The sequence below is a fragment of the Salmo salar genome, unplaced genomic scaffold (assembly GCF_905237065.1).
Source record: "Salmo salar unplaced genomic scaffold, Ssal_v3.1, whole genome shotgun sequence".
NCBI classification, from domain to species: Eukaryota; Metazoa; Chordata; class Actinopteri; order Salmoniformes; family Salmonidae; genus Salmo; species Salmo salar.
Window position 1 is genome coordinate 53,837 of NW_025548021.1, and position 17,096 is coordinate 70,932.

Genomic DNA, 17,096 nt, shown 5'->3' on the forward strand with positions numbered 1-17,096 from the left:
CTGTTTTTGAATTTGGCGCTCTGCAATTTCACCGGATGTTGGCCAGGTGTGCCGCTAGCGGAACGCCTTTCCAAAACAGGTTTTAACTTGGGGATTTCCTTAACGTCAAGAGTGAGGTTAAACATATAGGGGGGAGCAATGATGTCAGCAGCTAGGTGTAGGAAGCAGGGGTCTAGTTCATCAGGGCCAGGGGATTTTTTTCTATCAATTTCTTTCAGGGCTTTACACACTTCTGAAACAGAGAAGGATGAGAAGGATAACCTGGTGAAGAGGTAAACAGGGGTGTCAGGGATGAGAAGGAGAACCTGGTGAAGGAGTGCACAGGGGTGTCAGGGATGAGAAGGAGAACCTGGTGAAGGAGTGCACAGGGGTGTCAGGTAAATTCATAGGGGGCTCATTTAGACCTTTTGACCTTTTCAAATAAACTGCCTGCGTCTATAAAATGCTGATTCAAGTCTTTCAGAATGGAGGTTCTCTCAACTCTCGACAAAAGACAACCTGAGGATTGATTATAAACATTGTTTGACATGTTTCGACGAACTTTACTGGTACTACTTGGATTTTTGGTCTGCCTGTTGTGACCGCCTTTGAGCCAATGGATTACTGAACAAAACGCGCCAACAAAGTTTTTTTTTATATAAAGAGGGACTTTATCGAATAAAACAAACATTTATTGTGTAACTGGGAGTCTTGTGAGTGCAACCATATCATCAAAGATAAGTGATTAATTTTATTGCTATTTCTGAATATTGTGACTCCTCTACTTTGCTGGAAAATGTTTGTAAGTTTTTTTGTGCTGGGCGGTGTCCTCAGATAATCTCATGGTATGCTTTCACTGTAAAGCCTTTTTGAAATCTGACACAGCGGCTGGATTAACAAGAAGTTCATCTTTAACCTCTTACATCTAGACGTTCCGCTAGCGGAACACCTGCTCCAATATCCAATGATGGGCGTGGCGCGAAATACAAACTCCTCTAAAATACAAAAACTTCAATTTTTCAAACATATGACTATTTCACAGCATTTTAAAGATAAGACTCTCCTTTATCTAACCACACTGTCCGATTTCAAAAAGGCTTTACAACGAAAGCAAAACATTAGATTATGTCAGCAGAGTACCAAGCCAGAAATAATCAGACACCCATTTTTCAAGCTAGCATATAATGTCACAAAAACCCAGAAGACAGCTAAATGCAGCACTAACCTTTTATGATCTTCATCAGATGACAACCCTAGGACATTATGTTATACAATACATGCATGTTTTGTTCAATCAAGTTCATATTTATATCAAAAACCAGCTTTTTACATTAGCATGTGACATTCAGAACTAGCATACCCCCCGCAAACTTCCGGGGAATTCGCTAACATTTTACTAAATTACTCACGATAAACGTTCACAAAAAGCATAACAATTATTTTAAGAATTATAGATACAGACCTCCTCTATGCACTCGATATGTCCGATTTTAAAATAGCTTTTTGGTGAAAGCACATTTTGCAATATTCTAAGTACATAGCCCAGGCATCACAGGCTAGCTATTCAGACACCCGGCAAGTTTAGCACTCACCAATATCAGCTTTACTATTATAAAAGTTTCATTACCTTTTGTTGACTTCGTCAGAATGCACTCCCAGGACTGCTACTTCAATAACAAATGTTGGTTTGGTCCAAAATAATCCATCGTTATATCCGAATAGCGGCGTTTTGTTTGTGCGTTCCAGACACTATCCGAAATGGTAAAGAAGGGTCGTGCGCATGGCGCAATTCGTGACCAAAAAATTCTAAATATTCCATTACCGTACATCGAAGCATGTCAACCGCTGTTTATAATACATTTTTACGCCATTTTTCTCATAGAAAAGCGATAATATTCCGACAGGGAATCTCCTTTTCGGCAAACAGAGGAAAAAATCACAAAGGCGGGGGCGGTCGGGTCACGCGCCTAAGCCCAGAGTCCCTTGATCGGCCACTTGAGAAAGGCGATAATGTGTTTCAGCCTGGGGCTGGGATGACGACATTCTGTTTTTTCCCGGGCTCTGAGCGCCTATGGACGACATAGGAAGTGTCACGTTAGAGCAGAGATCCTTAGTAAAAAATAGAGATGGAAAAGAAGTTCAAGAAATGGTCAGACAGGCCACTTCCTGTAAAGGAATCTCTCAGGTTTTGACCTGCCATTTGAGTTCTGTTATACTCACAGACACCATTCAAACAGTTTTAGAAACTTTAGGGTGTTTTCTATCCATATGTAATAAGTATATGCATATTCTAGTTACTGGGTAGGAGTGGTAACCAGATTAAATCGGGTATGTTTTTTATCCAGCCGTGAAAATACTGCCCCCTAGCCATAACAGGTTAAGCCGATGTATAACACTTGTATGTTTTATGAATTTTTATTATGAGCATTTCTGTTTTCGAATTTCGCGCTCTGCAATTTTCACCTACCTGGCTTTACGCACTTCAGGGCTTTACGCATTTCTGAAACAGACAAGGATGAGAAGGAGAACCTGGTGAAGAGGTAAACAGGGGTGTCAGGGATGAGAAAGAGAACCTGGTAAAGGAGTGCACAGGGGTGTCAGGGATGAGAAGGAGAACCTGGTGAAAGAGTGCACAGGGGTGTCAGGGATGAGAAGGAGAACCTGGTGAAGGAGAGCACAGGGGTGTCAGGTAAATTCATAAGGGGCTCATTTATACCTTTTGACCTTTCAAATAAACTTCCTGCTTCTATAAAATGCTGATTCAAGGCTTTCAGAATGGAGGTTCTCTCAGTTACTACCTGTGTGTCGACCAACAATAGTTTGGGAAGCTGTGAATCTTCTTTACACTCCAAACCTTTCACTACTTGTCAAATTGTGGAGGGATTTTTTAAATGATCTGAAGTAGATTTCAGGTAGTGGTCTGCTTTCACTTTTCGGATCATAGCCACACCCATATTTCGAAGACGTTTAAAAGCCATCCAATCATCCGCTGAACCAGAACCCTCTTGCTTTAGCCCACATAGCATTTAGTTCCCTTATGATTTTAGTACGTTCCTCAGTAAACCAAGGGTTCTTTCTGCCCTTAATCCTGAATTTATTTAAAGGGGCCTATTGCATAGATCCTGGAATGCATTGTGGAAGTAAGAAAAGGCTAATTCAACATCAGGGATTAATTCCATTCTATTTCATTCAATGCTAGATACATCATGTAAAAAACCTGGAATATCAAACAGCTTCTGGTTTCTTTCCGTAATGACACGTGGAGAATGCTTAGGAATTTAACCATCTCTCACACAGGCAATAGCACAGTGATCACTTGTGTCATTTGCAAAAACACCAGAAGCATTAAAACGATGAGGAGTATTGGTTAAGATCAAATCAATCAAAGAGGATTTCAGAGGATACTTTATATTCAACCTAGTTACACTGTTGACAATCTGACTGAGATTATAGGTATTGCATAGAATTTAGAGATGATCAGAGCTAGATGTTAACCAATCCTGATTCAGATCACCCATCAGGACAAACTCAGAGTTGACATGCTGTGATAACAATCTTAAAAATACAATCTAGAGAGCCAACAGTAGCAGATGGTCTATAACAACAAGATACAACAATATTTAAACTCGAGGGAGAAACAGTCATATATTCCCTCATTCATTTAGAATGTGACCCAGTTCAATGGGTCTGAACAGAACTGGGGGATGTCAGACATGAAGATGCCTAAACACAACTGGAATATTCACCCACACGACTAGATCACCTCCACACAATCCATTTACAAGTTAAAGACACACCTTGAATAAATAACAAAGGAAAACTATTACTAGATGAAGTTTAGTGTTGTATTTTTTATTTCCCGTCAGCATGAATCACATTTAATCACTGAACAGTAGCAGACCTAACTTCATCTGTTCCTGACTCTGGATAGTGGATTAAAAAGACCATCAATCTCCAATGATATTATTAAAGTACTATTCTGAACATTACTGATATACTGAGTGGCAAGTCAAGATATCTGCTGGTTTTATTGTTTGGTCAATAGCACCACCTGCTGGACAGGTTTAATGTTGCTGGACTGAGCAGTATGGGAGGATGAAAGATGACACATTTAGGGCCGGTTTCCTGGACATCTACATTGAACATGCTTTTTAGTCCAGGACTAGGATTAATCTGTGTCTGGGAAACCAGACCATATACTTTCGTAGAAAGTAATTGATTCCAGCTTGTAGTGGGCTGACTAGTCCTGAATTGTCCTTTTGTTCCTGGACCATTTTCCATGCAGCTCCAGGTGACAGAGAACACATCAATTAGGGCCGAGCCTACAAGCTGATCAATGATACTGAGGAGAATTACATAGAGACAGAGAACCAACTGAGAAAACATATCAATGGTTCTGAATGACAACCAATATACATCAACACCATACATCATGATTCATAGAAATGTACAAGATTGAAACATTGCACTATAATAAATATGAATACATTGAATGTTTATTTTAATTCAGAACATCTGAAGATGAAATCAGTTAAATCATTGTACATAAAACAGAGTAGAATGAATCATCACATCTGGGGACCATCACCACCAGCATGACTAGTATCTATGTGGACCCTACTACAGTTTAACCAGCTCAGCTATAGACTACACCAGCATGACTAGTATCTATGTGGACCCTACTACAGTTTAACCAGCTCAGCTATAGACTACACCAGCATGACTAGTATCTATGTGGACCCTACTACAGTTTAACCAGCTCAGCTATAGACTACACCAGCATGACTAGTATCTATGTGGACCCTACTACAGTTTAACCAGCTCAGCTATAGACTACACCAGCATGACTAGTATCTATGTGGACCCTACTACAGTTTAACCAGCTCAGCTATAGACTACACCAGCATGACTAGTATCTATGTGGACCCTACTACAGTTTAACCAGCTCAGCTATAGACTACACCAGCATGACTAGTATCTATGTGGACCCTACTACAGTTTAACCAGCTCAGCTATAGACTACACCAGCATGACTAGTATCTATGTGGACCCTACTACAGTTTAACCAGCTCAGCTATAGACTACACCAGCATGACTAGTATCTATGTGGACCCTACTACAGTTTAACCAGCTCAGCTATAGACTACACCAGCATGACTAGTATCTATGTGGACCCTACTACAGTTTAACCAGCTCAGCTATAGACTACACCAGCATGACTAGTGTCTATGTGGACCCTACTACAGTTTTACCAGCTCAGCAGTACCAGTAAGACTAAACCCAGGATAGAGGGGCTGAGTTAATGTGGTCTGGACTCTGTGGAGGAGGGTCATTGTGTCAGAGACACTGTAGAAGGACAGAGTACCTGCCTTGTGATCCAGGTACACTCCTACTCTGGAGGACTGAGGGCCTGATACTTTAGTCTCAACATTATTGTGTCTGAACCAATAACCACCACTACAGCATAGTAAACTCCAGGACTTGTTATTGTGTCCAAATCCACCATCTGACCCTGTTCTGCTGATGTCTTTATATGAGACTGCTGTATCAACATCACCTCTCAACTCCACCTCCCAGTAACAGCGTCCAGACAGACCCTCTCTACACAGAACCTGACAGTAGTTGGTAAATCTGTCTGGATGGTCAGGATATGGTTGGGCTTTGCGTGTACAGGTCACCTTTCTGTTCCTTTTAGACAGAGAGAGGTGTGTGTGTGCTGTGTTTGGGTCCAGTGTGAGCTGACAGGAATCTGGGAGAAGAGCAGAGCAGAGACCAATGAGGGGAGTCAGAACAATAAGTTAAGTCAGATACTGTATCTACCCTGTCTTTGATTAGAGCACAGCAGAGATCAAATCAGAGAAATATGAGGAGTCAGAGAGATACCCGGTCTTTGATTAGATCTACTATTGCTATATATTTCTAGAGGGATTGTTAGGAGTGTCAGTAAAAATAGACTGTTAGTTACTTCACAATAAAGAGACTCACATTGTAAAAACTGTTCTCTGGTCTTGGGCTCTGGAGGCAGTACGACATCCACTATATTCACTACAGACACACAAACACATTGACAGAGAGTGGGAATGTTATCATCATACCATATTCCACATGTATATGACTAGTAGGGAACTTTCAATGGTCTAAAGTTGATGTTCTTATTGTTTTCAACACACCTGTACTGGAGATCTTGGTCCATTCTCCTTTAAGGAAGTCTTCTAGTTTCTCTTTCAGTTCAGACACAGTCTTACTCACATCTCCAAAGTACTGAAGAGGACGGACAACGATGCTGGGTAAGTCTGAAGATACACTGATACTGGAGAGTGACTGATAACTCTGGAGAGAGAGAGAGAGAGAGAGAGAGAGAGGGACAGAGATACAGAGAGAGGGACAAATAGAGAGAGGGACAAATAGAGAGAGGGACAAAGAGAGAAAGGCACAAAGAGGGACAAATAGAGAGAGGGACAAAGAGAGACAAAGAGGGACACAGAGAGCGAGGGACAGAGAACGAGGGACAGAGAACAAGGGACAGAGAGTGAGGGACAGAGAGCGAGGGACAGAGAGCGAGAGGTACAGAGAGAGAGAGAGTGAGGGATAGAGCGAGCGAGAGCGAGGCAGTGACAGAAAGAGAGAGAGGGGGACAGAGAGAGAGGGGGAGAGAGGGACAGAGATAAAAACAGACAGAGAGAGAGAGAGAGTGAGGGACGGACATAGAGAGAGAAGGACGGACAGAGAGAGAGAGAGAGAGAGAGAGATAGAGAGAGAGAGAGAGAGAGGGACGGACAGAGAGAGAGAGAGAGAGAGAGAGAGAGAGAGAGAGAGAGAGAGAGAGAGAGAGGGACAGAGAGAGAGAGAGAGAGAGAGAGAGAGAGGGACAGAGAGAGAGAGAGAGAGAGAGGGACGGACAGAGAGAGAGAGAAGGACGGACAGAGAGAGAGGGGGACGGACAGAGAGAGAGAGGGACGGACAGAGAGAGAGAGAGAGAGAGAGAGAGAGAGAGAGAGAGAGAGAGAGAGAGAGAGAGAGAGAGAGGGGGGCGGACAGAGAGAAAGGGACGGACAGAGAGAGAGTTGGACGGATAGAGAGAGAGAGGGACGGACAGAGAGAGAGCGGGACGGACAGAGAGAGAGAGAGAGAGAAGGACGGACAGAGAGAGGGAGAGGGACGGACTGAGAGAGGGAGAGGGACGGACAGAGAGAGGGAGAGGGACGGACAGAGAGAGGGAGAGGGACGGACAGAGAGAGGGAGAGGGACGGACAGAGAGAGGGAGAGGGACGGACAGAGAGAGGGAGAGGGACGGACAGAGAGAGAGAGAGAGGGACGGACAGAGAGACAGAGAGAGAGAGAGGGATGGACAGAGAGAGAGAGAGAGAGAGAGAGAGAGAGAGACGGACAGAGAGAGAGAGGGTCGGACAGAGAGAGAGCGAGAGAGAGGGACGGACAGAGAGAGAGGGACGGACAGAGAGAGACAGGGATGGACAGAGAGAGACAGGGACGGACAGAGAGAGACAGGGACAGACAGAGAGAGAGAGGGACGGACAGAGAGAGAGAGGGACGGACAGAGAGAGGGATGAACAGAGAGAGAGACGGACAGAGAGAGAGATGGACAGAGAGAGAGATGGACAGAGAGAGAGAGGGACGGACAGAGAGAGGGAGAGGGACGGACAGAGAGAGGGAGAGGGACGGACAGAGAGAGGGAGAGGGACGGACAGAGAGAGGGAGAGGGACGGACAGAGAGAGGGAGAGGGACGGACAGAGAGAGAGGGAGGGACGGACAGAGAGAGAGGGAGGGACGGACGGACAGAGAGAGAGAGAGGGACGGACAGAGAGAGAGAGAGGGACGGACAAAGAGAGAGAGAGGGACGGACAGAGAGAGAGCGAGAGAGAGGGACGGACAGAGAGAGAGGGACGGACAGAAAGAGACAGGGACGGACAGAGAGAGACAGGGACAGACAGAGAGAGACAGGGACAGACAGAGAGAGAGAGGGACGGACAGAGAGAGAGAGGGACGGACAGAGAGAGAGAGGGACGGACAGAGAGAGAGAGGGACGGACAGGGAGAGAGACAGACAGAGAGAGAGACGGACAGAGAGAGAGAGAGAGAAGGACGGACAGAGAGAGGGAGAGGGACGGACAGAGAGAGGGAGAGGGACGGACAGAGAGAGGGAGAGGGACGGACAGAGAGAGAGGGAGAGAGAGAGGGACGGACAGAGAGAGAGAGAAGGAGGGAGAGAGAGAGAGGGGGACGGACAGAGAGAGAGAGGGACGGACAGAGAGAGAGAGAGAGAGAGAGAGAGAGAGAGAGAGAGAGAGAGAGAGAGGGGGCGGACAGAGAGAAAGGGACGGACAGAGAGAGAGTTGGACGGAGAGAGAGAGAGAGGGACGGACAGAGAGAGAGCGGGACGGACAGAGAGAGAGAGAGAGAGAAGGACGGACAGAGAGAGGGAGAGGGACGGACTTAGAGAGGGAGAGGGACGGACAGAGAGAGGGAGAGGGACGGACAGAGAGAGGGAGAGGGACGGACAGAGAGAGGGAGAGGGACGGACAGAGAGAGGGAGAGGGACGGACAGAGAGAGGGAGAGGGACGGACAGAGAGAGAGAGAGAGGGACGGACAGAGAGACAGAGAGAGAGAGAGGGATGGACAGAGAGAGAGAGAGAGAGAGAGAGAGAGAGAGAGACGGACAGAGAGAGAGAGGGTCGGACAGAGAGAGAGCGAGAGAGAGGGACGGACAGAGAGAGAGGGACGGACAGAGAGAGACAGGGATGGACAGAGAGAGACAGGGACGGACAGAGAGAGACAGGGACAGACAGAGAGAGAGAGGGACGGACAGAGAGAGAGAGGGACGGACAGAGAGAGGGATGAACAGAGAGAGAGACGGACAGAGAGAGAGATGGACAGAGAGAGAGATGGACAGAGAGAGAGAGGGACGGACAGAGAGAGGGAGAGGGACGGACAGAGAGAGGGAGAGGGACGGACAGAGAGAGGGAGAGGGACGGACAGAGAGAGGGAGAGGGACGGACAGAGAGAGGGAGAGGGACGGACAGAGAGAGAGGGAGGGACGGACAGAGAGAGAGGGAGGGACGGACGGACAGAGAGAGAGAGAGGGACGGACAGAGAGAGAGAGAGGGACGGACAAAGAGAGAGAGAGGGACGGACAGAGAGAGAGCGAGAGAGAGGGACGGACAGAGAGAGAGGGACGGACAGAAAGAGACAGGGACGGACAGAGAGAGACAGGGACAGACAGAGAGAGACAGGGACAGACAGAGAGAGAGAGGGACGGACAGAGAGAGAGAGGGACGGACAGAGAGAGAGAGGGACGGACAGGGAGAGAGACAGACAGAGAGAGAGACGGACAGAGAGAGAGAGAGAGAAGGACAGACAGAGAGAGGGAGAGGGACGGACAGAGAGAGGGAGAGGGACGGACAGAGAGAGGGAGAGGGACGGACAGAGAGAGAGGGAGGGTCGGACGGACAGAGAGAGAGAGAGAGAGGGACGGACAGAGAGAGAGAGAGGGACGGACAAAGAGAGAGAGAGGGATGGACAGAGAGAGAGAGAAGGACGGACAGAGAGAGAGAGGGACGGACGACAGAAGAGAGAGAGAGAGAGAGAGAGAGAGAGAGAGAGAGAGAGGGACGGACAGACAGATAGAGAGAGAGAGAGATGGACGGACAGGGAGAGGGAGAGGGACGGACAGAGAGAGGGAGAGGGATGGACAGAGACGTAGAGAGGGACGGACAGAGAGACAGACAGGACAACTTTATGATTGAGATGAATAGTTTCACATTAACCTGTCTGGGCTAGTCGGACGTCATCGTCGAACTCTATTCAACAGCCAGTCGTAGCGTGTGTCACGAAATACAAATACCTCAAAAAATCAATAATTTCAATTTCTCAAACATATGACTATTTTACACCATTTGAAAGACAAGACACTCGTTAATCTAACCACATTGTCCGATTTCAAAAAGGCTTTACAGCGAAAGCAAAACATTAGATTATGTCAGGAGAGTACGCAGCCAGAAATAATCACACAGCCATTTTCAAAGCAACCATATATGTCACAACAAAAAAAAACACAGCTAAATGCAGCACCTACCTTTGCAGCACCAACCATAATGAACCCTAGGACATTATGTTATACCATACATGTATGTTTTGTTCAATCAAGTTCATATTTTTATCAAAAACAAGCTTTTTACATTGGCAGTAGTAGTCTCGTGAACGCGCATCTCCAGTCTCACTGTCCCCAGGCTGACCACTCACAAACTCTGCTGCTGTTCTTTGCCCAGAGACAGCAGACACCCCATTCCACTTTCTGGCGGCTTTAGAGAGCCAATGGAAGCCTTAGAAAATGTCACGTTACAGCACAGATGCTGTATTTTCGATAGAGATGCAACAGAACGACAACAAATTGTCAGACAGGGCACTTCCTGTATGGAATCTTCTCAGGTTTTGGCCTGCCATATGAGTTCTGTTTTACTCACAGACACCATTCAAACAGTTTTAGAAACTTTAGAGTGTTTTCTGTCCAAATCTACTAATTATATGCATATTCTAGTTTCTGGGCAGGAGTAGTAACCAGATTATATCGGGTACGTTTTTTATCCGGCCGTGAAAATACTGCCCCCTATCCCAGACAGGATAATTCTTAGTTTATCAGACAGTCACCAACACCTTGTTCTGGTCTTACCTGTTTCTCATTCCTCTCTGCTGCAGCTGACACTGTATCATGGCCTTTATGTTCATCCATTGTACACAGCATACAGATACACTGCTGATCGGTACGACAGTAAACCTCCAGCAGTTTGTTATGATGAGAGCAGATCTTCTCCTGTAGTTGTGCGGTGGCTTTGACCAGCTTGTGCTTCTTCAAAGCAAGAGATTCATAGTGAGATGGTAGGTGAGTCTCACAGTAAGAGGCCAGACATGCCAGACAGGACATGAGGGCTTTCTGCTTTTCTGGGCAGGAGCAGTAACCATATTAAATCGGGTACGTTTTTTATCCGGCCGTGAAAATACTGCCCCCTAGCCCAGACAGGTTAAGTTAATTTCATAACACATGTAACAAGGCAGTGTAGTTACCTGGAGGAAATGGATGTGATCCTCTGTGTGTGAGAGCTGCTCCAGCTCAGTGCTTCTCTTCCTCAGCTCAGCTATCTCCTGCTTCAGTTGCTCCAGGAGTCCTTCAGCTTGACTCACTTGAGCCTTCTCTTGGGCTAAAATCAGCTCCTTCACCTCAGAGCGCCTTCTCTCAATGGAGCGGATCAGCTCAGTAAAGATCTTATCACTGTCCTTCACTGCTGCCAGTGCAGAGCGCTGTTAAGAGAGAGAGAGAGAGAGAGAGAGAGAGAGAGACAAAGAGAGAGACAGAGAGACAGAGAGAGAGACAGAGAGAGAGACAGAGAGAGAGACAGAGAGAGAGACAGAGAGAGACAGAGAGACAGAGAGAGAGACAGAGAGACAGAGAGAGAGACAGAGAGAGAGACAGAGAGAGAGACAGAGAGAGACAGAGAGACAGAGAGACAGAGAGACAGAGACAGAGACAGAGAGAGACAGAGGAGAGAGAGAGACAGAGAGACAGAGAGAGAGACAGAGAGAGAGACGAGAGAGAGACAGAGAGACAGAGAGACAGAGAGACAGAGAGAGAGACAGAGAGAGAGACAGAGAGAGACAGAGAGACAGTAGGTAGTGACCATTTTAGAAAATCATGGGACATATAGTCTTTGGTTGCATGCTATTTTATGTTAATCATATTGCTGCTTGTAGCCTATAACTGATGCTTCGTGGTCTTATGCTGCCATCTATTGGAAATATTTACCAATTAAAAGTTATTAATTCACTTAAAGACATTGGTGAGGCAGCTGAGAAATAAAGTGTATTTAATTAGAGAGATCAGTCTCAAACCTGCCCCACCTATCCCACGCCAATTGCTGGACTTTCACATGGAGGTTACTATGTCACCCAGTTCAAACCACATTTAACATATAAAACAAATGAGTCTTGTTTATCAAGTGTTCTGCCTTGCAATAATAAATATAATAAAATAACTAATAAAAAGCAAATGCTTACATAGGTTTTATTTAAAAAATAACAAATGTTATTTAGTAGTAAAATGGTATTTACTAACATAATATTATTACTAAAATAGTTGTAGGCTACCCTACCCTAGAATTAGGGTTCAGGCTAAAATAGGTTATACGTAGGGTTAGAGTTTCTGTACAGCACTTTGTGACATCTGCTGATGTAAAAGGGCTTCATAAATACATTTGATTGATTGTTAGGTTCAGGGTATTTAAAGAGAAAAACTGTATGGGTTTATATCTCTCTTGCTCCTCCCTGTGGTCTTCTGTGGGTACTACATACCTCATTCACCACACTTGATAGGCTCATAATCTGAGGTAGCAACTGCATTAGAGCTACAAATCAATGAGCTCCACCTATCCATTTGGTTTACAACTCAGTGAAACATGACCTAAAATAAGACCTGTTTTTTCAATGCAACTAATAGGAGTTGGCAGGGTGAAACATGACCTAAAATAAGACCTGTTTTTTCAATACAACTAATAGGAGCTGGCAGGGTGAAACATGACCTATAATAAGACCTGTTTTTACAATACAACTAATAGGAGCTGGCAGGGTGAAACATGACCTAAAATAAGCCCCACTTTTTCACGTTTACTTCAAAACTACGGCAAACAGCTGGGACATATGGTAATATTATATAACTGGGCTCCTTGGCGGATGCAATGAACTAGTTTTATCAGTAAATGTGATTAAAAATGTAGTGTCCAGCCTAGTCCTAGCACCCGCTGCTGGCTGGTCGCGCTTATCTGCCTTAAACAAACCCTGTGTACCACCCCTCCCTGTTTAATTTAGTTAAGAAACAAACACTACGAAAAGAGACACCCAGCCGAGAGCCACAACCCCCCCAACCCTGTCCAACCTCAATGACCCTACACTTCAATCTTTCCCTCTCTTCAACATCCTTACAACAATATAACAACACATGCTCCACCGTTTCATTGACAAAACCCTCCAGACACAAACCATTCACTTCCTGCCAACCAGATGTAAGGACCAGTTCAATGTACAATGTCCTAAACACAATCAAGTAAACACCACCTGTTCCTTCCTAATTTGACCTTTGAACCTTGGTCCACCGACCTTTAGAGGACATATAAATGCCGCCCCTTGTGCTCAGAGTCCCATCTCTTCTGCCACACATCTATCAAAATGTCTCTGATCTTACATTTGTCCTCACCTCTACCCAGTGGAACATTAAAACCTGTTGGGGCTAGGGGGCAGTATTTTCACGTCCGGATAAAAAAAGTATGTGATTTAAACTGGTTACTACTCTTACCCAGAAACGAGAATATGCATATAATTAGTAGATTTGGATAGAAAACACTCTAAAGTTTCTAAAACTGTTTGAATGGTGTCTGTGAGTATAACAGAACTTATATGGCAGGCCAAAACCCTGTCTGACAATTTGTTGTCGTTCTAGGGCATCTCTATCAAAAATACAGCATCTCTGCTCTAACGTGATATTTTCTAAGGCTTCCAATGGCTCTCAGAAGGCGCCAGAAAGTGGAATGAGAGCTCTGCAGTCTCTGGGCGAATAAACAGCAGGAGTTTTTGTGAGCGGTCAGGCAGGGAACAATGACACTGGAGCGCACGTGCACGAGAGGACTCCATGTTTTTCTTTCTCTCTTTGAACGAATACAACGTCGCCCGGTTGGAATATTATCTATAATTCTAAGTATATGTATATTCTAGTTACTGGGCAGGAGTAGTAACCAGATTAAATCGGGTAAGTTTTTCATCCGGCCGTGCAAATACTGCCCCCTATCCCCAACAGGTTATTATCTACTTCACTTGCTTTGGCATAGTAAAGATATGTTTCCCATGCCAATAAAGATCTTTGAATTGAATTTAGAGAGAGAGAGCTCCATGTTAATGTATAGGGGACATGAGTCAGTCATGGTTACTCATGGTTATGTGATGAGGTAGCCCAGCCTGCGACTTCTAAATCAGTGTCGGCCCAATAAGGAATGTTCTCTTGGTGTAATGGTCAAGATGTTGGTTTATCCCATGGTAGACCTGGGTTCATATCCCGTTGGTTACATTAAGCAGTCAATTCTCTGAAAGGAGTCCAGACAGCCTGTTCCCAACAGTGAGGTCAGTGGGATTGGATAGGGGCCCCTCTCTCCCTCTCTCTGAATGGAGGAGAGAAGTGAAATGGTGTGTCTCCTCTGGTCAACAATACTCACCTTGAGAGACTTCACAGCCTGTTGGAGCTCCTTCAGCTCCTTCTCTCTCTCCTGGAATCTCTGCTGGACCTTCTGCTGACTCATCTCCAGCTGCCTCTGTGGAGAATCACTCTTCAATGAGATATCAAGCTTTATTAGTCCAGTAGATCAATAGTATAGTAATGTGACATAGGGCCCATAGAAGATAGGGATCAAAATATTGAGGAAGTGTCTGTCTGAAATTATATCATTATGTTGTCATGTGAATGATTATAGTTTTAGCAGAACACAAATCAGGGAGTTGATTTGGTGTTTGATAACGAATGATAATGATGTTTGATAACTAACGATAATGGTGTTTGACTTGATTGAATTCTAGCTAGAAATATACTTATTCATGTTACCAAACTATAACGTATTGATGACTTTCATGTTGTAACGCCTGGCCATAGAGAGGGGTTTTTGTTCTTTATTTTGGTTAGGCCAGGCGTTACATTGGGTGGCTCTATGTTCCTTTTTCTATGTTTTTGTATTTCTTTGTTTTGCCAGTGTGGCTCCCAATCAGGCACAGCTGAAGCTTTGTTGCTGATTGGGAGTCACACATAAGAGCATGTTTTTCCTTTTGGTGGGTAATGTTTCTGTAGTGTTTGCACCACAGGACTGTTTGGCTGTCATTTTTCTTGTTTGTATAGTGTTCACGTTGTTCTATTAAAATTCTAATGATGAACACATCCTCTGCTGCACCTTGGTCTTCTTCCGACGACAGCCCTACACATGTATAAGGAATGTATATGTTGGGGTCAATGAAGGGTGGATAGGAACTTGGTGTATGGAAAGTTACTGAGAGAGACAAGGGGAAGTGCTGAAATATTCTGTTCAAACATGTTATTGTTGAATATCAATGTTCCTAAAGAGGGAGACAAAGGGCAACTAGTCTCTGATAAGGTAGGCCAGCTGCAGAACTAGGGAGGAGCCAGGAATTCAACAGTCTAGTTAGACTCTGATAAGGCAGGCCAGCTGCAAAACTAGAGAGGAGCTATGAATTCAACAGTCTAGTTAGTCTCTGATAAGGCAGGACAGCTGCAGAACTAGAGAGGAGACAGGAATTCAACAGTCTAGTTAGTCTCTGATAAGGCAGGCCAGCTGCAGAACTAGAGAGGAGCTAGGAATTCCACAGTCTAGTTAGTCTCTGATAAGGCAGGCCAGCTGCAGAACTAGGGAGGAGCCAGGAATTCGGCTCGAGTTCAAGTCAACAGATGAAGTGAGAAGAAATCTCTGGGAGGGGGGGCCAGAGAGGCCCACCCCAACGACCCTCCTACTACAGTCCTATCTCACACACATACAATTCCACACCCACCAAGGTTCTAGCATCAGGCAGGGCCATGACTACACCAGTGAAAGGAACCAATTCAGTTCCTGCCTAGCAACAGAGATGTATTGGCTGTCTAGATGTGTAACAGTTGACACCGCCTAGTATGAGGTTATAAATATATGTTCTTGTGTAATCATACATTGTCTTTGAGCTGTATGACCCAGTGGGTGAATAAACTTGGTTTGAGTTTTAACTCTGTGTGTTCAGAACCTAACAGAATTTTGAAAATGGTGATACATTTGGAGAATCTGGGTTAACATATCTATATACTCAAGGTTTGTGTTCATATTTGTGGATCCATTTCATTTGAATGGTCTCATATTCAAACAGCCTCAGTTGATACTGTATCTTTAACTCTTTGTTTATCAGACAGTCACCAACAAGTTGTTCTGGTCTTACCTGTTTCTCAGTCCTCTCTGCTGCAGCTGACAGTGTATCATGGCCTTTATGTTCATCCATCACACACTGATAACAGATACACTGCTGATCGGTACGACAGTAAACCTCCAGCAGTTTGTCATGATGAGAGCAGATCTTCTCCTGTAGTTGTGCGGTGGCTTTGACCAGCTTGTGCTTCTTCAAAGCAGGAGATTCATAGTGAGATAGGAGGTGAGTCTCACAGTAAGAGGCCAGACACGGCAGACAGGACATGAGGGCTTTCCGCTTTCTGGTCCCAGTGCAGACATCACACGCCACATCTCCAGGTCCAGCACAGCACAGAGCAGGAGGGGGAGCAGCCTGGAGTCCTGTCTTCCTCAGTTTCTCCACCATCTCAGCCAACATGTTATTTTTCCTCAGATTAGGCCTTGGAGTGAAGGTCTCTCTGCACTGAGGACAGCTATAGACCCCTTTCAGAACATCCTTATCCCAGCAGTCCTCAATACAGCTCCTACAGTAACTGTGTCCACAGGGGATGGTGACCGGTTCCTTCAGTAGATCCAGACAGACAGAACAACGGAACTGGTCCTGGTCCAGCAGAACTCCCTGCTGAGCCATTTGGACGGTTGTTCACTCTCACACAGACAGACGACACAGAGACTCAGATCAGTTTAGTTTCCACAGAAGAGAGTCTGTGGGAGGGGGGAGGGATTTCCTTGTTCTGCCAGATGGCTGGGGTTAGAGGGAGGGAGGGGTTAGAGGGAAGGAGGGGTTAGAGGGAGGGAACAAGGGAAGGAGGGGTGCAGGGAGGGAGAGAGAGAGATCTGCATACAACGTCTAGAGGGGAGACAAATATTTTAGTTCCTAGTTTAGGACCCTTAATATGGAATACATCTAACAAAATGTGAGTTGTTAGCATATATAAAGGTTAACAGTTTCTATGAAGTACATATTATAAATATTTTAATGACCTTTATAATGCCTTATAATACACTTATGTGTTCTAACATTACAGTGTGGTTATTACTGTTAGGCCTAGGATCAGGGTTAGAGGTACTACATTCAGCAGTAACCATAGACATATCTAGGACTAAAAAGAGAAGATGTTTTACAATCAGAGTTC

General features: G+C 45.1%; 1 pseudogene; it reads right to left on the bottom strand.

The window, feature by feature from the left end:
- Positions 1-13,958: 13,958 nt before the first annotated feature.
- LOC123732588 (E3 ubiquitin-protein ligase TRIM47-like) lies at positions 13,959-16,591 on the bottom strand (annotated as a pseudogene).
- Between the last annotated feature and the right edge of the window lie 505 nt (positions 16,592-17,096).